Source organism: Lynx rufus, unplaced genomic scaffold (assembly GCF_022079265.1).
Source record: "Lynx rufus isolate CCGP_SWC_20201006 ecotype Redwood Valley unplaced genomic scaffold, mLynRuf1.p SCAF_10, whole genome shotgun sequence".
Classification (NCBI taxonomy): domain Eukaryota; kingdom Metazoa; phylum Chordata; class Mammalia; order Carnivora; family Felidae; genus Lynx; species Lynx rufus.
In genome coordinates, this window is record NW_025814824.1 from 22,003,329 (window position 1) to 22,027,157 (window position 23,829).

The following is a 23,829-nucleotide window of genomic DNA, read 5'->3' on the forward strand; positions in this document are numbered from 1 at the left end:
GGTGGTACTAACTGAGGAAGAGAAAGAAAATGAGGACAAAGCACATGAAGAGTTCACAGACATGTTGGTTCATTTCACTGACTGGTCTCCAGTGAGGAGACAGGATCCAGATCCTCTAGAGGAGGGATTTAAATCTCCAGCTCAAATGTGGTCAACCAAATGAGAATGAGGAAACCACCCCCAATCACAAATAGGTATGTCAGGAAACCATCTCAAGGAAAGTAGCAACTAATAGCACAAGAGCAGACTCCAGAGAATATTACAGACGCTCTAGTTTTCTCTTCCCCACAGCCAGGCATGTGAATGACTTTGTCCATTGATGCCAGAGAGAGCATCTCTGTCTTCGAACCCCTCCCTAGCGAACCACTCAGAAAAAAATCTTGCTAACATAGAACATTGAAAACATCGCAGTTTGCAAGATAGCAAATGAGCATATATTTCTTCATGTATGTATAAATATCTATAGCATAGAGCTATAATTTATGTATTTGTATTTGTATGTGTGTGCATGTATATGAGTTCCAGGGGGGATAATACAACATGGTAAGACAGATCAGGATGATTGAAGGGGAGAGAAACAGAAAGTGATGTCAGAGAGGTGGTGAAGGGGGTGGGCGGTCTGTGTAAGTCTTGGGAGTCCATGGTGTTTGTTTCAAAGCCATTAGAGAGATTTAGTGGAGGAGAGACATACTCAGAGTGAGATTTTGGGGGGTTGCTCTGGCTGCTGTGTTGGGGATCCGTGGAAGGGCAGGAGCAGGGAGAGCGATTAGGAGACCAGTTAAAAAGCCTTCTGCTCAGCTTGCAGGTGCCCTTTTTGAAATCGGAGTGTGTAGACCCATCTTCACAAAAATGAAAACATACCCTCTGATGCTGCCGAATGGCTGAGAACAGAGAGAGGAAAATCACAAAATCACATGGGTTCATCTGAAGTGGTATGATGGAATTTTAGAGAGAAAAAAATATTCAAGGAACAAGGGCGAACTGCTGGAGCTGAAAAGTTCAAAGGTCACTCAAGTTTGTATTTCACATCTCCAGCCTTTCAAGTAGATCAAAGATGCTTGTCTTTGTGTGACTGATTCATGGGGCTGCCAGATGACCACATATGGCGGGGCGGCCTCTATTTTATGAGCCTGCCCTACCTGCTGTTCTCCTCAGGGGTTCTGACTTCCTATTTACCCTGCCTGTCTTTCCTGGCTGCTCGGTACAGCATGGGGGGCAGGGAGAAGGAAAACTTTGATTTGGGGTTTTCAGGGGATGCTGCAAATTTGGGGTGACCATATTATAAAATAGTGTTCTTGCACTCCATTCACCAGAGATTATACAAAATTTTCAAGGAAAAAAGACGTTTCCAAGAAAATCATTTGGGGGTTTTCCAGAAACCCTGGATTTGAAATCCTTGATCTGATGCTCAGCCAAGCATCCCTATTAGTCTCAGGCCATGGAAATCTCAATCTTACTTTCTAGAATGGCAAACGGGATGCATTATCTGTGTTTGAAATTTGGAAGGATAAGGAATAAATAGGGAAAGGACTACTAGGGAGAGAGTAGAGAGGAAGCATTGAAGAGAGTTAAGGAACAGGGACTCCCAATGACAACATTTATATATAACATTTGAGTTGCTCATGAAATGAGTTCATCGACAATTTTAGCCACCAAACAAACTTGCTATCATTATAATAAATAAATAAATGTTAGAAAAGTGTCTTCAATATCCCTTTACCACTTTATGTCTTACCAAAATTATACATTTAGTCTTTGCAGGTTTTTTATTAAATGAAGTATGTTTTCTGTGCCTAACATAACATTACATGTCAACTACACTCAAAAAAAAAAAAGGTTATATTATCATGGGTTTGAAGATCCAAGAAATTAGTGAATGATTGATTCTCCAAAATGAATTCATAATCTTGTAAAATTTTTGACTCATTATTGATGTGATATCTATTCACAAAATGTTTTAATAACATGTTTAATGTCAACACTTTTAATTACAATGCTTTTTGTGATATCTTGAGTCTTAAGCATCAGGTCTTACCTTTTCACCTAAAAGCATTTCAGCCTACTAAATACCCACTGCCTATAATGTGTTGCCACAAACAGTTCAAATAAGTAATCCTCCGAACACTTTCTACTTGTCCTTCTTGTACTTTGATTTAATTTCCTGACCATTCCCCAAACTTTTATTCTTTCTTTCATTTCATGACACTGCTATAGAGGAAAGTCCATTGCCTGCGTCACTTAGGATCATAGAGATCATTAGACCCATCTCATGCAACTACTAGCCTTCCAGAATTTACAGGTATGGCCGCCATACTTAAAACCTTACGAAAGCCCAGTGACTCTCAACATGACCTCACAACACCAGCTGCGAGGAGGAAGCACACACAAGCACGTGCAGTATCAACCCAGTCCGATGAAAACAGGGTATGCTAAAAAGCAGCAATGAACACATATGTGTACATGTCTTAAGAATACCCTAGTGGTTTCTTAGCTTTGCACCATTAGAAGTGTTCATGATAAATAGATACTAAAAAATAAAAGTCAAAGACATAAAGAATAAGTTTCAGAACACTGAGCAAAAGAAATTAAAAGCATACAAATCAAAGTTATTAGAAAGAGATAGAAAGAGGACAGCCAAATTACTAAATGAAATATAAAGCTATGGTAAGATATAACAAAAAGAAAACACTGTTTCCCAGAAAAAAAAATATATCTGGTACTGATATACCAGCCTAGATAAAGTTATCAGACTTCAAGGATAGTAGTAACTCTTCTGGACATTAAATAAAATTTTTAAAGAGGTTCTGAAGGGAAGAAAGGGAGAATTTTAAAATTAGGGGTGGTTTCAGTATTCTCCATGGCAATATTTAAGAACGGAATATTGTTAAGAAAAAAAAATCTACCAAGCTTTGCAAGAAAAATAGTGTGACCCAGTAGGCTTCAGCTGAATTAAATTCTTCTTCAGGTATAAGGGCAAGAGACATATCAAGATTTGAGAAAGATAGTATTTATGAACGTTTAATTACAAATTTTCTTCACAGATTCTAAACAATTAGCACATAAATCAAAATGGAGACCTGAGAAATAATAAAGCCCTTTGTAGGAAAGAATTAAGGCCAAATACTAGCGATAATTGCAAAAGAAAATACAACGCTATAAATCTTAAAATGTAGAGAAACACAAATTGCCAAGTAACAACTAGGAGGTGGGTGAATGTGGTGAGGAGTCTGGGAGAATGTATATTGCACTGTCTCTCATCTGCATTAAGAAAAATGAAGATTTGAGGGGTGCCTGGCTGGCTCAGTGCATAAAGCATGCGATTCTTGATATTGAGGTTATAAGGTCAAGCCCCTTGTGGGGTATAGAGATGACCTAAAAACACTTTTTTTAATGAAATGAAGATTTTGGTATGAAGACACGCATCAAGGGGCACCTGCGTGGCTTAGTCAGTTGAGCATCCGACTCTTAATTTTGGCTCAGGTCATGATCTCATGGTTTGTGAGATGGAGTCCCGCATCAGGCTCTAGGCTAGCAATGTGGAGCCTGCTTGGGATTCTCTCTCACCCTCTCTCTCTCTGCCTCTACCCCACTCGCATGCTTTCTCACTCAAAATAAATAAACATTTTGTTTTAAATGTATCAAAATCTGTCCCCTGAAAACAGGAATAAAACTTCTTTTCTAGGCCTCATACTCCATGATACCAAAACCAAAAATGACCATTTAGTAGATGATAAATAAATTCCACTGAATTCTAAAAAGTTAATGTCTAGTTTTAAGGTTGGGTTTTATCGAACCGTGTTAAAAAGACTAAGAGTAATAAAAACCGGGTATGAAAGAAGAAGAAATTCAACAATCTTGTTATTTCACAGTTTTGTTAAATCACTATTGATTCAAAAAGGAAAACTTAAAAGTTTACATTGAGGAATACCTAGAAATGAGAAACAATGAAAACATACCAGAATAATGAGATACAATTAAAGTAGTGCTTAGAGAAAATTTTGTAACTATAGATACACAAGAAAGAATCAAAATAAATTAAACCAAAGAAGTTAGGAGTTGAACAACCAAATACAACTTAGAAAAGGAAATACAATAATTTAATAAAAATGAAGGAAGATCAATGTATTAGAAAACAGAGAAAAGTAGAATTCATAAATTCAAAGACCGTGAACACCTTAACCATTTTATGTATGTTACAGTTTCTTTTAATATGGACAATGATGACAAACAAGTCGTCCCCCCAAATTCCATTCAGAGCTACATTTCTCTGAAGCCATATCATCTTGTTTAAAGAATGTGTAATGGTTCCTTATTTCCAATAATATAACATTTAACTTCACCTGTTTGTGATACAAAACCTCCCACCACAATGTCCTTTTCTAAATATCCAAACTAATTGCCTCTACTCCTCACACTAATCCTTCAACTCTCCCCAGCCTGCTTTTTTCCCCTTCAGAAAAGTCTAGTTTATTTAAATCCAGCTTACATACAGGGAAATTTATCCTTTTTCGATCCGCATTTTGAAGAGTTTTTAGTAAATATATGCAGTCACATAACCATCACTATATAACCATCACCATCATTGAGCTATAGACCATTTCCATCATCACAAAAAATTCCCTCCTGCCCTTTAAGGTCAAAACTCTCCTCCAATTCCCAGCCCATGGTGGCCATTTTGATCTGATTTCTGTTCCTACAATTTTGCCTCCTCCAGAATGTCATATAAATGGAATTGTAAATTATGCAACATTTTCTGGTCTGGTTTCTTTTACCTCGCATAATGCTTTGGGATTCATTCATGTTGTTGCATATTTCAGTAGCTTATTCCTTTTTATTACTGAGTAGCTGTTAATGGGCATGCGGGTGTTGCTGGTTTGGGGATATTATAAACAAAGCTGCTATAGGCATTTGTGTATTTGTGTATACATTTTGTGGACATATGTTTTTATTTCTTTTCAGTAAACATTTAGAAGTGGGACTGCTGAGCTGTATAGTAAATGTATGTTTAAATTCATACAAAATTGCCAAATGTTTTCCGAAGCGTCTACCATTTTGCATCCTCCCCAGAAATGTAGGAGTTCTAACAGCTCCACATTCACACCAGCATGTGGGCTTGCCTTTTTTTTCCCCCCACTCAAGTAGATGTGCAGTGGTGTTTACTGAAGTTTTCAATTTGCATTTTCCTAATGACTAAAGATGTCAAACATGTTTTTACTTACTTATTTGCCATTAATATCTCCTTTATGGTGAGATACCTGTTCAAATCTTTTACCTATTATATTTTATTGAGCTTCTTATTGTTGAGTTGTAAGAATTATTTGACACACTCTAATAGAAATTCTCTATCAGATCTGTGCTAGCAAATACTTTCTCATAATCTGTGGATTGTTTCTCCTTGTTAAGGGCAGAACTTATCAATTTCATATAAAATTTCTCATTTTTTTCATTCATGTTTATAATGTGTGTATTCCATTTAAGAAATCTTTGCCTTGGGGGCGCCTGGGTGGCTCACTTGGTTAACTGTCCGACTTCAGCTCAGGTCATGATTTTGCACTTTGTGAGTTCGAGCCCCGTATCGGGCTCTGTGCTAACAGCTCAGAGCCTGGAGCCTGCTTCGGGTTCTGTGTTCCCCTCTTTCTCTGCCCCTCCCCTGCTCTCTCTCTCTCTCTCTCAAAAATAAATAAACATTAAAAACTTTTTCAAAAAAAGAAATTTTTGCCTTGAACTTTATTTCAGTTTTTATAATTAGTTCTATGATCTAATCTGAGTTGAGTTTTGTTCAGTGACTAATAGGTTAAGGTTCACCTTTTGCATTTGGATGTCTCATTTTTTTTAAATTATTTTTAATATATATATTTTTTTATTTTTGAGAGAGCAAAAGAGCATGAGTGGGGCAGGGGCAGAGAGGGAGAGGGAGACACCGAATCTGAAGCTGGTTCCAGGCTCCCAGCTGTCAGCACAGAGCCCGATGTGGGGCTCAAACTCACAAACACAAGATCATGACCCGGACCAAAGTCGGACACTTAACTGACTGAGCCACCCAGACATCCCTGGATGCCTCATTTTTATAGCAGAACTTAATGGAAAAGTTACCCTTTCCATATTTAATTACCTTGATAGCTTTATAAAAATGCACTATATGTGTGTGTGTGTCGCTTTCCTTCTGGGCTGTTTATTTCACTGATCTAAATATCTTCTACAAATGCCACACTGTCCTGATTACTGTGAGTAATAAGTCATCACTGAAAAAGTCAATCAAAATGGTTCTTTTGCTAGACCTTTCTTGCATATAAATTTAGAAAAAGATTGTCAATTTCTACTGAAAAGGCTGATAGATTGATGGGGATTGCATTGAGTCTATAAGTCAGTTAGGAAGAAATTGGCATCTTAATCCAATCATCATGGTATATCATCCAATTTTTTTAGGTCATCTCTAATTTTTCTCATCAATGTTTTATAGTTTTTCACACACACAATTTTTGTATGTTTGTCCATATATATTTCATATTTTGGAGCTATTTTACATATAATGGCAAATTAATGTCATTTTAAATGTAAATTGAATATCAATTTCCAATTGTTCATTTCTACCATGTAGAAATACACTTGAATTGTGTATATTGCACTTGTACCCCTGCAACATTGCTAAACATTCCTATTAATTCTAACAATTGTGTATAGATTTGGGAAGATTTTCTCTGTAGACAGTTATATCACCTGTGAAAAAAAGACAACTTTATTTATTTCCCAATATAATGATGGCATTTGTTTTTTTCTCACCTAATTGCACTGGTTAAGACCTCCAGTGTGAAGTGGGACAGAGGTGTTGAGAGTAGATATCTTTAACTTGTTCTCAGTTTTACAGTGAAGACAAAAATCTTTCACTGTTAAGTAATGCTAGTGGTTCTGGGTTTTTGTTGTTGGTGGTGGTGGTGTTGTTGTTGTTGTTTTTGCTTTTGTTTTTAAGAAGGCCTTTACTGGTTAAGGAAGTTCCCCTCTATTCCTGATTTGTAGGAATGGATGATTGATTCTGTTATATGCATTTATTGTATGTATTAGGATTCTCCAGAGAAACAGAATCAACTGGAAGGACATATGGTTATATGTACCCATTTATTGGATGGAGACCTTGCTATTATCTATCTAAATCATCTATGTATAATCTACCTACAAGAATGATTTATTTCAAGGAATTGACTCACATTATTGTAAAGGCAGACAAGTCCAAAATCTGTGGATAGACAGGAGAGTTGGAGACCAAGGGAAGATTTGATATGGCAGCTCATCTCTAAAGGCAGCATGATGGCAGAATTCCCTCTTCCTTGTGTGTATGTGTGTGTTGGAGGGTGTTGGTCTTTTTTCTTTTAACACCTTTAACTGACTGGACAAGACCTACTTGTATTATGGAATGCAATCTGCTGTGCTTAAAGACTACTGATGTAAATGTTAATCTCATCTAAAAATACCTTCACAAATGGATAATGTTTGATCAAGTATCTTGGTACCAGGGCTTAGCTAAACTGACATGTAAAATTAATTATCACTCTACATCTCCTGGGATGATCATATGTGGTCCTTTTTTTTTTTCTATTTTAGTCCCTATATGATGAATTTGAGTGATTTTCAAAAGTTGAACCTTCTTCATGGCCTTGTTGCTATAAACTATACTTGGTCATGATGTAGTATCTTTCTCTTATATTACTGAATTTGATTTGCTAATATTTTTAAAGACTTTGTATCTGTATTCATATTAGTTTCCTACTGCTGCTATAAAAAATCACCACTAGAGGCTAGTGCTTAACGCAACGTAAAATTACCACACTCCATCTAGAGTTCAGAAGTTCAAAAAAAGTCTTAGCAGGCTAACATCAAAGTGTTGACAGAGGGCTGCATCCTTTCTGGAATCATGAGGGAGGAGTCTGTTTCCTTGCCAGTTCCAGCTTCCTGTTCACGTGTGTTTTCCATCTTTAGAACTGGATATTTTCACACGTTGACTTTACTTTTCATTGTTACTTTCTGATCATTCTAACACATGGGACATCTTCGAGTCTCATTCTGTGGACTGCCTTATCACTTAAAAATGAGTTCTTTTTCCTTGCTAGTTTTTGTATCTTATAGTTTTTAAAAATTGCAACAAATTATATATGGAAGAAAAAGTTACTGAGGTAAACAATTTTTAAATCTGGAAATGGCCATGCCTCTTTTTCTGGCAGGCCATTAATGTCAAGGTCTTGAGTCAATCTAGTTAGTAGTGGAGCTAGGTGAGCTAGGCAAGCAAAGTGTGGATTGTTTGTTGCTACCATTACTCCCAGCACACTGCAAGTTCAAATTCCTTCAGCGGTTGCCTCACGTTATGTACTTAGCGTGGGTCTGGTATTGTCACGAAGTTTTGCTCTATTCCTGCTCTACCCTCATTTTTAGAAGGTTTCGCACAATTATTAAACAGAAGAGTCCTTTTCCCTGCTCTTGTCCAAGGGTCAGTGAACTTTTTCTGTACCATAGTGAATAATTTGGCTTTTTAGGCTACATCTGATCTCTGTCTCCTTCTTTTGTTTTTATTTTACAGTCCTTTAAAACTATAAAAAACCATTCTTAGCTCACAGGCTTTGCAAAAACAGTCCCCTGGGTAGAATACACTATCCCTCGCTTGCCCTTTAAAAAACCATTAATATTTTAGCTGATCTCTTCTCAACCACCTCTATGGCAGCCACCTCTTCCCTCTCTGTTCTTCCAAAGGTATAACAGTTCATGGATGCCATCTCTGTCTCAGAAGACATTCATGTCTCAGTTTCATTCACTGTGTTATGACCTCAGGCCTCTGGTTCAAGAAAAGTTATGATTTCTAAGACGATCTGTCTCTCTCTCGTTGTTAGGGTAGGAGTGACTTACTCTTGTAGCTTTCTCATCTTAAACAGAAGCGCTCACATTGCTTCCCTCCTGCGGGAGGAATGGCTCAATAAATATTTAGTGATGGATTCATAATTTAAGAACTCACAGAATTTAAGCTGTGTTCCTTTACAATACTCTATTTCACATTCTTTTAAATTTTTTTAAATGTTTTATTTATTCTTGAGAGAGAGAGAGAGAGAGAGCATGAGCGGAGGAGTGGCAGAGCAAGAGAGGGACACAGCATCTGAAGCAGGCTCCAGGCTCTGAGCTGTCAGCACAGAGCCCAATGTGGAGCTCGAACTCACAAGCCATGAGATCATGACCTGAGCTGAGGTCGGACACTTTACTGACTGAGCCACCCAGGCACCCCATCTATTTCATATTCTAAGAATTGTTTGTTGAATATGGATCTTATGCACGCAGAGTATGGACTTTTGAGTACCTGTCATCCCACACACCCAGAGAGAATAATAATTAACTAAAATCAGATAGTAAAAAATGTCAATTCTATTGTTTTATGACTTAGCAGTTTTGGGGAGAAATATGACCTGGTAAACTTAATGGAGTTACAAATGTTTTGTTCTTTTTACGCAAGCCGAGTACAATAGGAATGTTGTGGAATAACCTAGTATCTTAGTTAATAATTATTATATATTATCAGCACTCATTCCCTTTGCAAACATTTGCTTCTTTTCTATTATAATGCTATGTATGTAGCAGTATATATAACTATTCTGTTATGCCGCTAAATACTCTGAAGCAGGGGTTGAAAAACTGCAGTCCGAGGGCCAGATCTGACCCACAATTTGTTTTTGTACAACTCACAAGCTAAGAATGTTTTTTTTTACATTTTTGAATACTTATAAAGAAATGAAGTTTGAGACAGAGACCACATGTGGCCCCCAAACCTTAAAATGTTTACTAGCAGGCCCTTTACAGAAAACATTTGCTGTCCTCTGAGTCTAAAGGATACAAAATTGGGTAATCTATTGTCCCTGTCCTCAGAAGACCTTTTGACTCTGGTAAAACACATAAATAGGTAAAGTGTGAATTAGAAAGTAATGTGAAAACTACCAAATATCATTCTATAAAGAAATAGAGAAGGGAAAGTTACTTCTAGGCAGTGGCAACCAGGGGGTCTCTTTGGTAGAGCTGCATTTTAATAGAACAGTAAAATATGGGCAGAATTAATATATCTATGGAACTAAATACATCAGAAAAGCTAGGATGCCCAGGGTTAGGAAACAAGAAAATTGCCTTTTAACTAATTAACTGGAAAAATCATATGGTCCATTTATTTTTCCATCCCCAGTCATTAACTACCCTGATAAGATTCATTTTCAAATGAGATTTACTTTAATGATTTTAGACGTTGACTTGTTTTTAAAAAACAAACACACAAACAAACCCAAACTCTCTGAAACCTGTATTTCTTCTCAGGAAACCTATAAAGATGGCTTTAACCTTTAGGAATTCTCCATAAGTTGTACTGATGACGTAAAACTAAATGGTCCTTAAATTGGGACGGGCATGTCCCCAGGTGCTGCACTCTTGGGTACACAAGCCACACACAAAGTATGGCATATATACCTAAACTGTTTAATTTTACTGCAAAATTGGGGCAAAGGCTCTTTTGGTTTTGTTGCTGTTTTGTTAATGTCTTTGAGAGTTTAGCTGAATACATACACCAGAATCAGCAGAATGCATATTGTATGTCAGCTAATCTTTTGCCTTTTTATGAAAGCCCAAAGAACAGAACGTTTTAGTGTGCGAGGACTAAATAGGAAATCTAGTATTTTTGTGATAATTAGAAACTCAGCATGCCATTTACATCACAAACTAGAATGCTGCTGTGACAAGACCAGACTTTGCTAATGTCACTGGCCCTCAAGGCTAATTCTTGTCTATCCAAATAAAATGCAACATGAAATTTGAAAAGAATTCTCATTGGCAGCCCATTTAGGTTTTCCTTTTATTTGATAGATTAGTATTATAACCTACAAACCACTGTTTTGCTCTCTTGCTTTCCAGGATACACACTCAGACCATCATTAGCCCTTCTTGCCATGACCACATTCAAATGCTTTATGTAATAAGAATGGATTTCATGAGGTTAAAGCTCCTCCTGTGTACTTCCCTTTTTTTTTTTTTTAACTTTTTAACGTTTGTTTTTGAGAGAGAGAGAGGCAGAGTGCGAGTGGGGGAGGGGCAGAGAGAGGGAGACACAGACTCTGAAGTAGGTTCCAGGCTCTGAGCTGTCAGCACAGAGCCCGATGGGGGGCTTGAATCCACGAACCATGAGATCATCACCCGGACCGAGATCGGATGCTGAACTGACTGAGCCACCCAGGCACCCCTATACTTGCCTTTTATATTCACCTGTTTCCTTAGTTATTAAAGACCTCACTCTTATTTTCAGGACGCTTATACATTTTGCTGAAAAACAGGGGTGCTGGAGATGTATCTACAAGGGCAGATTAATCAGGACTTGGCAAAGTTTCAGAGTAGATAAGCTGTGCTGTGCTGGAAGATTCATTACTGATATGCTAGCTACTCCGAATGACAAGGGCACACCCCACTGGGCTGAAACCAGTGACTTCCTCCGAGGGCCACGGTTCATCTACAGGAATTAGCCAACCATATCAACTTCTTGGAATTGAATATTGGTGAATTTCCTGATGCTGACCCTAAATCTTTCCACATGGTTCTGCGTGGGCTGCCCTTTTCCCACGTTTGACTTCTCCTTCTGCCCTTCCGCCCAATCAGCCCCAGGCCATATGACCTTCTGAGGTACAGCGATTCCTTGGATCTTTCCCTTTGCCTAATTCCACTGACTTGGATTGAACACTTGCTACCTTCAGGTCCCCCTTCTTGATTCTCAAAATCTTGCTCTGGATGTCAAAAAAGGAAACACTAAAAGGTATTCGAAATGACACTATTAAAAGCAAACAAGCAAACAAACAAAAACCCTTGCTTCTCCTGGAAGCAACATAGAATGCCTCTCACTAGGAAAGTCACAAACAAGCAAGTGGGAAGTAAAAAAAAATACTAAGTTAAATATTTCAATCTATGATCTGGCTAGATTTACACGAACACAAATTTAGCTGTAATTTCCACCACAGTGAGCATCACGATATCACAAAATAACCACAAATGTTAATTTCTATTATTATAGTGCCATTCTCTCGGTTTATCTTTTAAAGGTAGTAATTTTTACATTTTGGGATGAGTGTATGGATTCTTGGCTTAAACAGAGAGTTCTAATCAGAAGCTTTGAAACCTGTGAATTTATTTATACAAGATTTTAAAACATTAGAAAAATCCGAAGGTATGGAGAATTTACCAAGAAGTGATGTTTTTCCAGAGATTCACAAGAAGCATGACGTTGAGTAAAATCACAACACTCCTCTTGAAGCAGGATTCTCACACAGAGAGACGGGACACCAAGACTTTTCTGTCCAGGAAGCAACTTTATTTGTCATGCGGGCATGGGCTCATTGGGTTTGTACCCGAAAAAACTGAGCCCCGAGTGCAGTGGGGTGCAGCCTTTTATGCAATTTCTTTCTACTTCTTTGTCTCCCATATATGGTGACATATAGTCTGATTGGACACAGTCCAAGTTACAGAGGCACCTCGGAGCTACACATGCCTGTTGATTGGACCACAATCTAAGGGTTGATTGGACCACATTCCATTCCTGTGTTCTGAGGAGGCCTTCACCATATTCCTTAAGGAGGCGTTCTGCCATCCCCTGTAAGTGGTGAGCATCGGCAAAATAAAAAAAATATTTTTGATGTTTACTGAAAACATGAGTTTTTACTGTGGAGGAATGACAAACCTAAAACCTGGGAAACTTTCTGCTAAAAGACTTTGAGACAAAATGGTCTGTTATGTTCACTTTTGTAGCATCATTTAAAACCTATTTCATACAATCACTATTGTAGCATCATTTAAAACCTATTTAGTACAATTTAAAGAATAATCGTGAGGAATTTTTTCCAAATAAAAAAAAAAATTAGAAGACCTTGCTGGAAGCAATTCAATAAAAATACAAATAGGCAAATAAAAAATCTTTCAAAGTTAACTTCAAGGTCATTTTCAAAAATACTTTAAAAGATGAAGCTCATGTAACGAGAATATTTGATAGAGCCCATGCTGTAGGCATGACTAAATCTATTTTGGATCAAAAAGAGGCAGCCAAGCTGAAAAAAGGTGCCCATATCAAACTTGGGGACTGGTAACCTGCATCAAGGACATCACTCATTGTGACTGACCCAGCAGCCACTGCATCATTTACCAAGAATACTCACCTCAAACAATATGCCTCTGATTTCCTCTGTGTGCTCAATGGGGTGGTAAAAATGGAAACTTTTACTTAAGGAAAAAAAAAGTCCAGTGATTTGAATACCTTTTTTCTAAAAAACAATAGGAAGTGACTTTGAAAACTTACTGCATCCACAAACCTTAGCTTAACCTGAAAACCGCAAACACATGTGCAGTGAGGGCACCGTGGTGGTCTAACTCTGGCTTCTGTCGTTATATTTCTCACAGAGATGGGGAATGAAGACATCCAGCAAAAGGTCAACCTTGGATATGATTAATTAATGCTTTTTTTTTATCCTCAGTGGTAAAGGATATTTCACAGAACTGTTTTATCCAGAAGACACTTTTTTTTAAGCAAAATAATATCAATCAATAATTGCAAGAAGAAACTTTCAAGGTTGTCACCATGTATGACAGGATCACAATTACTGCAATTAAAAAGAATATTGAGGGGCACCTGGGTGGCTCAGCTGGTTGAGTGTCTGACTTCAGCTCAGGTCATGATCTCATGGCTTGTGAGTTCGAGCCCCACATTGGGTTCTGTGCTGACAGCTCAGAGCCTGGAGCCTGCTTCGGATCCTGTGTCTCCCCCTCTCTTTGCCCCTCCCATGCTCCTGCTCTCTCTCTCTCTCTCTCTCTCTCTGTTCTCAATAATAAATAACCTTTAAAAAATGTTTTAAAGAATATTGAGACCTGAAATAAGAGAACTGCTGTGGGGATGATGAGGTTTCTGAGCATTTCAGTTCACCTGAAAGGAATGGTGTTTATAAGGTCTTTGTTAAAGACAAGAATAACAGGGGCGCCTGGGTGGCGCAGTCGGCTAAGCGTCCGACTTCAGCCAGGTCACGATCTCGCGGTCCGTGGGTTCGAGCCCCGCGTCGGGCTCTGGGCTGATGGCTCAGAGCCTGGAGCCTGTTTCCGATTCTGTGTCTCCCTCTCTCTCTGCCCCTCCCCCGTTCATGCTCTGTCTCTCTCTGTCCCAAAAATAAATAAACGTTGAAAAAAAAAATTAAAAAAAAAAAAAAAAAAGACAAGAATAACATCATCATTCACCATCCTTCACTGTAAAGAGTCATTTGATGAGTAAATGCCAGAAATAGTAAGAGCAAATGCCCAGTGGAGCACAGAGATTTCAGGCCCATCATATGACTCAAATGTACAACCACCTGTAAAATCTCCAACAACAGTTCCCTGTGCATATACTATCTTGAACCATCTTTTTGGCAACATTACGGGCATTTTTACTTAGTGATCATTATAATATAATTTATACATCAGTAAAAAAAAAAATAGGGTTGTGATCTAGGCCCACACATATACCCATACACATAGTTTTTACTGTAATACCAAGGGATATTTCTGGGTCATGGAACCTTCCTCAACTCAGTTCATTTTGTATCTAAAATGCATAAACTCACTGCAATAGTATCTTATCCATCAACCAAGAAATATAGAAAACAATTTCTCTAAGTGTAAGCATTGGCATTTAAACATATAAATAATTTATACTAAAGTAAGCACAAGTGTATTATTGAGGAGAATGCAAAATTTGAAAGAATCATTAAGATAAAATGAGAGAGATATTATCTTCAGTGAGTCAACCAAAGCACCCAGGATGTATTTCCCTCTTATTTTAGGTCCACTTTGCAGAGAATATTTTATTTTAGGTCTACTTTGAAGAAAATCTTTTCTCAAGAAAAGATTTGGCATTCTTTAACCATCTGTGAAGTGTGTGTTTTCCATGTATTTCCACTAAGCCAGCCACAGGAGTGACCAACGCTCTCTCAGTCGGGCTCCCCTGTGAACAGTGGTTTTGAAATGAGATGTTGATGTTTAGAAAAATCAATATTAGTTTTAAATGAATGTTGGAAGTCAAAAGTTAATGAATAAAAGAACAACATTGTGGATGTAGCCCAGTTTTGCTTACAGCATAAACATTGGCTACTGTTTTGGGAGGAAATCAGTTCAGTGATTACTAAATGAATGAATATGGCCAAGTTACTTAACCTGTCTATAAAACTATTTCCTCATATATCATATGAGAATAATGTAATCACCTCCTGGGCTTGATTTTCGAGACTGCCAGTGCTGAGAGAGGCAGTTAGTTCATCCCAGAGGTCATCCAAATGGAGGTGAGCTTGAGAAATTTGAGGTTAACGGGGCAGGCTGAGATCAGTAAAGTAGAAATGAGCTTCAAGGGGGCCATCAAACCCTGAAGAGCCTGAGAAAGAAGAGAGAACTAAAACATGCAGCCAGTAATGAACATTAAGTTAGTAACCACCAGGACAAGGTGCCTACAGAGGTGACAGCCTGTGGAATTCAGACTCAGCAAAAGCAGGGGCAGTCACCAGTGGCTGGCTTTTTACCTCTTCAAATACCCTATTTCCACATAAAGTCACATTGGGAGATACTGGTGGTTAGGACTTCAACAAATGAATTTGGGGGGGGACCCAATTCAGCCCATAACAGATGGCTTAACCAGTGACAACGACGATTAGTCACCACCCACCTCTCACAATCTATTATCCTTGCCCTACCTCCAACATACAGGCTCATATCCCACGTTTTCAAAAAAGTAACCAGACCACACACTTTAAAACCTAATCACTTGTTTACTAGATTTTAAATCAGAACAGTTAGAACTACATATCAGAGTTTCTTAACATGATGAGAAAGAAGTATTTTTACAGGGAGTAGATGTATATTTGCAACCACATAAAGAAACTTGACATTTCAGTTCTGAGAGCAAACACATAATTTTGGTTCAGCTTCAAAAATACTGAAAATTTCTTACGGGTTCCCATGTCTACTTTGGAGAGTCTAGTTGAGAGCCACTGCTTTAGTTATTAACTTTCTTAAAAGAAAATCTCTGGTGAGATTATTTTCTATTGTCTTTCGACTTTGTGGTTCTACAACAGCCCTTAAAGTTGGCCTTTAGACAACGCTGGCCCACTCAGCAGAAAGCTCACGAATGGTAGGGTAAACATGTATGGACCTTCAGGGGCATAGTCTTCCTGTTTAGAAAAATGCCCCATTCTCTGGTGGAGAACTCTTCTTCCTCTGGGGCACACAGGTCAATGGAATTGTGAATGAAAGTATTCTGACCTCCCTGTTGTGAAGAGGTGGGCACCTCAGTTGAGCTGAGCTAACTGAACATTCTCTCTCTGAAACTGGGATTTAACCAAATAAGAAAACACTGATAACATTAGAATTAATTCACCCAGTCGTTGCTGTTATCAAGAACCCAGGCTGTTTGCATGCTTGTCTTCAAGCTTGGTTTCCCACCCTCTTATCCAGACCTGGGAGCACTCCCGTGACCTAACAGCAAAGTCCCTTTTTTCAAAGAAGTTACCCAGTGTTAGTTTCTGGAACTTGCCACAGAGAAAAAAAAAATCCTGATAATACCAACCATATGAGTAAGATTTCCAGACAACTAACATCTATATATGACTGTCTTATTGCTTCTTTCAGTAGACCTCGCCCCCGTCATGCCACCTGAGAAAAGAAACACATTTGCAAAGCTGAAGAACTCCTCAGAGTGAGGCATTAGGGCAAATGGAGCAGACTTAATTGTATATAGCAACTTCTTCCTATAACTGAGAAGCAGCAGCTAAACATTTAGAACCGTAGTCCTCAGGTATGGTTGCATACCCAACTCATTTTGGAGGAAAACCTAATGTAGTCATCTTTGTATGTGCCTACGCCTCGAATCTATATGGAGTCATTTGGTCCTTCCTAAGCACGTTCAGGATCAGCAGTTCTCAAAGTGTGGTCCTGGGTCCAGCAGCATCAGATTCGCCCCAGGAACGGTTTTAAAAAAAAAGCAAATTCTCAATCCCTGCTCCCAGACCTACTCTGACAGAGACTCTGGGGGTGGGACCAGCAATCTGTGGTTTGACTAGCCCTCCAGATGATTCTGATGCTCACTGAAGTTTAAATATCTTTGGGGTAGGTAAAGGCTCAAACTGGAATGGGATTCCGCATCTCAGTAATAAACTGGACATTTCTCTCCGTGAGAAAATTCAAGAAATCCTTAAAGGCATCCCTCTAGCAGTCTTGTCCTAGTTGGGCCAAAGCCCTCCTCTTCCTCCCTCTACCCCTAGCCCTTCTTTGACTGTTGCTTCAAGAAAAAAAGAGAAATGGTCATTAAGAAAGGCAGGAGGTCTGAAAACAGAGCAGTATGGTCATTTATGCGAAGCCCTGCAACCCCATTTCCGACTACTTGATTGTTTTATTTGCCCCAGAGGCACTACTTCTCACACATTTGGCTCCTCTCTTTAAAAGGAACCCCAACTAATCATTTTCTTGTGCTTCGATGCAATACTCTCCCAAGTATTCTTTTTAAATTGAGTGAAAATTAAACCTAATGCACATGGTTCCATAATAACATTTCTTTTAATGAGACCCATGTTCTAATGGAAAGGACTGCCCTACTAAATTAAAAGTAGTGAAATATATAAAACACATAATCTAGCACATGAAACCAAAAACCTAATTTATTCATTCATTTCACTAGACAATGTGATGAACCATAACGAGAACATGATAAAATGAAGCCGTGTTCCTGCCTCCTTCTGCCGTTTCCCGTTTCCTACTTGGAAAAGGTCAGCGTGAGAAAAATTTGACCTTAACATCTACTTCCCAGTAAAGCAAAACCAGTGAAATCAAATATTTTCCATGTCCTTCTAATCTGAAAATCTAATTGTAAATTAAAAAAAAAAAAAACAAAAAACCTCTTCATTAGACGAAATCTTTTTAACTTCAAATGTCTTCAACTTTAAAAAAAAAAGTATTTTTAGCAAGGCTGGGATGCATTCCAAGTAATTTCAAAATCACTATCAAAATCGTACTTTAGTTATAGGTTAAAAAACCAAGCACATAATCTGCAGTGTTTTATGAGGTTATTAATTTGAATTATGGAATTCTAATTGCCTAGGAGCTTGTCCATAAACCACTGCTCTCCTCCGGCAGGATGGAAAAGAACACAAAGTATTCCCACCAGGAAACTTGGAAGCTTGTCAGAACCTACAAATGTTTCTCAAACTTCATGGTTACTTTCAAGGCTTTGGATATTTTGCAAATCCTCTGATCAAAAGGTAACCATGAACCCAGAGGTGTGTGTGCACGTGTTTAGCTTTTTCTCAGCACGCCATATACACACTGAAATACTGAAAGAGGCCAGTACTATGTCAATTCCTCCAATAACTGAGGTGTGCTTGTTTTATAAATAACTAATTGGACATTATTTAAGGTGTGTGTGTGTGTGTGTGTGTGTGCATGCGTGTGTTTATTTGTATGCATGTGAAAGCATAGAGGTATACAAGCATTTACTTTGCATGTATCTAGTTAAATACTCTCTGGTTCCAATTTTTATTCCAGCCCTACAAAAATGCAAATTGGCTCAAACTTATTTATTGGTATATAATATGTTGGGGTCACAAATTGTTTTGAGATAGATTTTTCCGTAAGAGACATCCAGCTGTATAATTTCAATAACGTATTTTCTTCACCTTTTTTTCATTTTTAAAAAACAATGATTTCTCAAGTTTTCACGATCCAGATAAAAAGCTCTTCATTCCATTCATCGCATCATTCAGTTGCCCAAATGCAGTTTGGACTGAGTACCGGGAATAAGAAGATGAATTTTAAACTTGTTTCCATAAAACTACTACATGAGGTCCAACTACAAACCACACAAGATAAATATAAACTAGCGGGGTTAACATTATACAAGTAGTAGTGATCGTTTTTAAATGCCTGTACGGGCAGAAGAAACTTGTCCATAGCTAAAGCAGAAAAAAAAAAAGGAATAATAAAGACAACAACTTGAAATGAAACGATTTTGTAAACTTCTTATGCAAACACTCTTACTTTCAGCACTTTGTATCCAGCGTCTGTTTCCTGTTGGCATCTTGCAGGGCATTGCAAAAACTAATTAACAAATCCATACTGTACTCCCTGGGTAATTAAAGAGAAACTGCGTAGGGATCTCAGTAGTTTATGGAATTTTAAGTATGGGCACTTGGACCAGATCAGTCAGATCAACGATGTATTGAAAAGAAAGGTATCTTTATTCAGGCCTCTGTGGGAGTCCCTGGCCCCGCGAGATCTTCCAGACCGTGAGACCAATCATTCAGCCACAGTGTTGCTTAATTGGCTTGATTTGGTTTTGGTGTTGAAGTAGTTTTCCTCCAATGAGTAGGTGGCTCAGTGAGAATCCCAAAAGAAAACATCTTCTAAAAGAGCTTTTGGTACTTAGAGGTTTAGGAAAAATGACAAGAAGAAGCATTTTCCTGGAGTAAATATTATTCCTTGGAACAAATCAAGGTATTGACTGTAACAATAACAAAAAAAAAGTGAAGAAAAATTCTGTGCAGCAGCAACCAGTAACTTCTGAGAAGTTACTTTCTAGTGACATTAAAACAGTAAATATCCAACCTGATTTATAGGTGTTTTTGCTTTTGACTGAAAATGTCCAATGTATGTGGCTTGAATACATGTTCTTGTCTCAAATGTTCTACCACACACATTTCCACCTACTGTGAAGCCAAACACATTTTGACTAATGTTATTGCTTGTGAAAATTTTCCCTATGACTTGAAATCCTAACTCTGTGCTTCTTTTAAACATTCACATTTATAAATGGGCAATTGTTAAACCACTTGCTGTTTGTCTTAGAGTTACCATAATAAGGGTGATAAAGTAAGTAATCTAACCTTTCAGATACTATGAATTTTCCATTTTGTATTTGAGAACAGCACTTAGAAAGAAAAGAATCCTTGAGGGTGGGAGATTTTTAAGAATGATTCTTAGATGCCAAGGCCTCTCATTAACATTTCTCCAGTGAGGGTGTTTCAAGTTGTCTGAAGTTGTGTTTCTTACAAAAAAAGAAAAAAAAAGCAACTCAGGTAAAACTTGTCTGCTCTTATATTTTAAGACCATTGGCAAAATGCGTGCTCATTTAACTGCGCTTAGGGACTCACACAGACAGAATAAAAATACACCAGCCTATTCTTCTAGCATTACAGATGCAATTTGGCCAGAGCACTTCCTTACAAGTGAGTAAGACATCATTCTCAAAAATCATATTTATATGTGGTATTTAGGACCACTTTGTATGGAATGTGAAGTGTTTTATGAACAAGTCCCACTCCAGATGTGGGAGATGGATCCCAGAGGAGGTGAGCAAATCTCTGTCTCTAGTTCAGGCTCAGAGTCAGTGCTAAACTATTCTCCATCCAAGGACAACCTCAAAAGGCTTTGCAGCCCCCGGTGGTACCTAATTACCTAGCAAGGTGTTGTAAGGTGTCCTTAGGAAGGTATGTGGCCAGTGCTGGTGTCTCACACGGCCAGATGCTGCTAGATGCTCTGACGGGAGCCTGGGGCCACCTCTGGAAGCATTCTCGTGAGACACTGCCACACACAGCAGGCAAGCTGTTTGTTACCAGGGAAGGGAGCCTGGGAGGCGTGGGCACTGGTGGAGTTGAAATTACGGCTGCACCATGTATTGACTGGGACGCTAGGAGTGCAGCTGAATTTTTCTGAGCCTCACGCAGATTCTGAGTAAAGTGCTACGCTGGTTAATATGCTATGTCGCTCAGCTCCCAGTTTGCCCTCTGTGCTCTGCTGTGACTGGCTGGAGCTGGGGCTTTGCCAGCTACATCTCTTCATTGCCAGCTGGCTTCTTGTTAGGTCATCCAAAAGAAGGGGAAGGGGAGGGGAGAGACCTTCCTTCTTCTCTTTGCGGGTCTCAAGTACTCTTCCCCCAGCGGTGACACTTGGCCCCAGTTTTCAGCTCCTATTGGCACTGACAGAACAAGGCTCATGATACCTCCTTCAGAGGTGTCGACCTCAGACAGGAAGTCCAAGTTCCAGCACCTCAGCAGCCATCGTTTTGGCTTCTACATCCTGCTACTCTTAACTGCTTCGTTTCCCCAGCCTTACGGATAGTAGCTGCTTCCTAAATTACATCCGTCTTCCCCTTTTTCTCATTTAGCTAAACTACTGCCTGCATTAAGTTCTCTCTGACATACCTAGTGTGTTTCCGTGTGAGTTAGTGCAACCTACTTAAAAATGTTTATGTGGATGAAATGAGATACCGCGTGCCAAAAGTGGGTTATACGGCATGGGATGGTGTAGAATAAATCCATGGCTCCTCTTTCCATTTGTAAAAGGGGTGTCCAAAGCTCCCTCCTCCCTCAGTAAAGTTAGTTTGTGCAAGTTGTGGCTTTAGATATAGAATTGTTTAATTAAGAAAAGAACCCTGGCTTTCTCACTCTTTGCAAGTCTCTCTAAGGTACAGAATCATGGAAGAAATGTATGTTCATGGGCTCTCTGGTTCTTTTTTTTTTTTTTTTTGAGTATTTGCAAAATTTGCACAGCAAGAGTCATCTTCACATGTTGGAATGGAAAATGTTAGTGGCCACATGGTAGTACCATGATGTGCGATCAGAAGATCATGCACTTCTCCTTTTTAAAAAAAAAATGTTTATTTATTTATACTGAGAGAGGAGAGAGAGAGAGCAGGGGAGGGAAAGGGAGGGGCAGAGAGAGGGAGAGAGAGAAAGAGAGAGAGAGAATCCCAAGCATTTCCTCACTGTCAGTGTGGAGCGCCACATGGGGCTCGAATTCACAAATGTGAGTGAGATCATGACCCAAGCTGAAAGCAAGAGTCAGACACTTAACTGAGTGAGCCACCCAGGCTCCCTTTGCACTTCTTCTCCTTAATAATCTATTTTAAATAATCATTGATAAGCCCTTCTCATCCAGTGAGCCCTGATTATCTGTAATACCAAAGTCAAGATTTTTCTCTCATACCTTCCTAACACAATCTCGTATTATTCAAAAGTCGTCATTATGCTCATGTCATTATTTATGCTAGGTCCATTTGCATTTTACTTTTGCTCCTATTCTTCCCTCTCTTCTGAAATGCTTTCCCCTTCTTTACATTTTATCCAAATCCATCAAGACTCAGCTGAGACAACCTTCTCTCAGCCCACCAAGATATCTCCCATTAACTTATACCTATTGTAGTTTCTGGCAATATAGCAATTGATTATTCTCTGACTAGAAATCTTATCAGCTCATTTAAGTTGAAAAAAAAAAAACAAAACTATGGCATGGATCATGGTTTGTTTTTTTTTTTTTTTTTTTTTTGTCAAGGCTCATAGATAAATATGAAGCCTTGAAATAAATATTTGCTGGCTGATTGGCCAACCTTTAATAAAGTTTTATGATCGAATGTGTCACTTAAGACTTCCATTTTCTCTGAGGGCAATGCTGAAATAGAAAACTAAGTACGCATACAATATATTTCTGGGAATTTATCAATGCATATTATTATAATAAAAGTTTTAGAATTTTCCTAATTACCAACTTAGTAGAGATGACAACCCTTTGAAACAACTGGAATCAGTACTTTTCCTTTCTACAGCCTAGATTGACAACTCCCCCTGCAGAGATGCAACATAAAATATTTGCAGTACAACCACCATCTTAATGAACCGAATTTGTGACTGGAAGAATTGAAGTGCTCGATCTTGTATTGTTTTATTCATGAAGTGGCTGGCATAATGCAAGTAGGCACAATCCCTTATACTCTTGCACAGAAACTAAATTTATGAAATGAAGAGTCAATCTCTTTGCTTTTCAATTCTCAGTCATGATGATGATAGACTGAGTGGTTGACAGAAGTCAGTGCCTCAGAACAGCCAGTGAACCCAGATACGGTTGCTCACTCTGAAATACGTGCAGGTAAGACTGACCACAGAGCAGGAACCACCTGAGCCTGAAATGGACCAACTCTGACTGCTTAAAATACCCCAATGCCATGATTAATCCTCCAGTTTAATCACTTACTTACCATTATTGTCTGTCCTATGCCAACTACCCTGTAAGTATATGAACGACTTGAAAGCACAAGAAGGATAAAGAAATACATGAAAACATAAAGTCTGCATTCAGCTTGACTTTGAGAACACCTGGAAAGCCTTGGCTACGATAAAGATTTATAACTTCCTGGTTTTGTACCACAATAGTACACATATATTGTCCCTTACTCCTAACACACAGGTGGGTTATAAAATCAGAGAATTATGATGGTGGGAATCTGAAAGAAGGCCAAGTATTTCTTAAAAGCAGAAGAAGAGGGTAAAATAACATTCATAACATGAGTACTCTCTATTAATTTGAAATTATTATTGAATAATAGTAATAATAATTATTATTAATAATTTAATAATTATTGGAACCACGGTTCTGTGCTTAGGATCAAGCTTCCTAGTAATTGTTTACATCTCTTCTCCATGACAAGGGGGCAACACTTTCAAAGAAAAGATCTACCCTCCCATAATGATGTAAGTCCAGTAAGTAAAAACATGTATGTGCAAACCAACAAATGAACCAGACAACTGGATACTTGCTGTAATTTTCCTTTGCACGAAGTATCTTAAAGGATGCTACTATGGTGCCTGGGTGTTTCAGTCAGTTGAGCATCCAACTCTTGACTTTGTCTCAGGTCATGATCCCAGGGTTGTGGGATAGAACCCCACATGCATTGGGCGTGTATTCTCTCTGTCTCTAAAAGGAAAAAAAATGCTTCTAAAGTCAATAAAACTT

The 23,829-nt window shown here is 38.4% G+C and overlaps 1 long non-coding RNA gene across 1 annotated transcript; it reads left to right on the plus strand.

The window, feature by feature from the left end:
* Nucleotides 1–17,732: 17,732 nt before the first annotated feature.
* Nucleotides 17,733–18,925, plus strand: LOC124527134 (uncharacterized). The gene is made up of 3 exons (XR_006965809.1): nt 17,733–17,816; nt 18,149–18,308; nt 18,759–18,925. It is a non-coding gene; the product is annotated as an uncharacterized LOC124527134 (long non-coding RNA).
* Nucleotides 18,926–23,829: the final 4,904 nt, after the last annotated feature.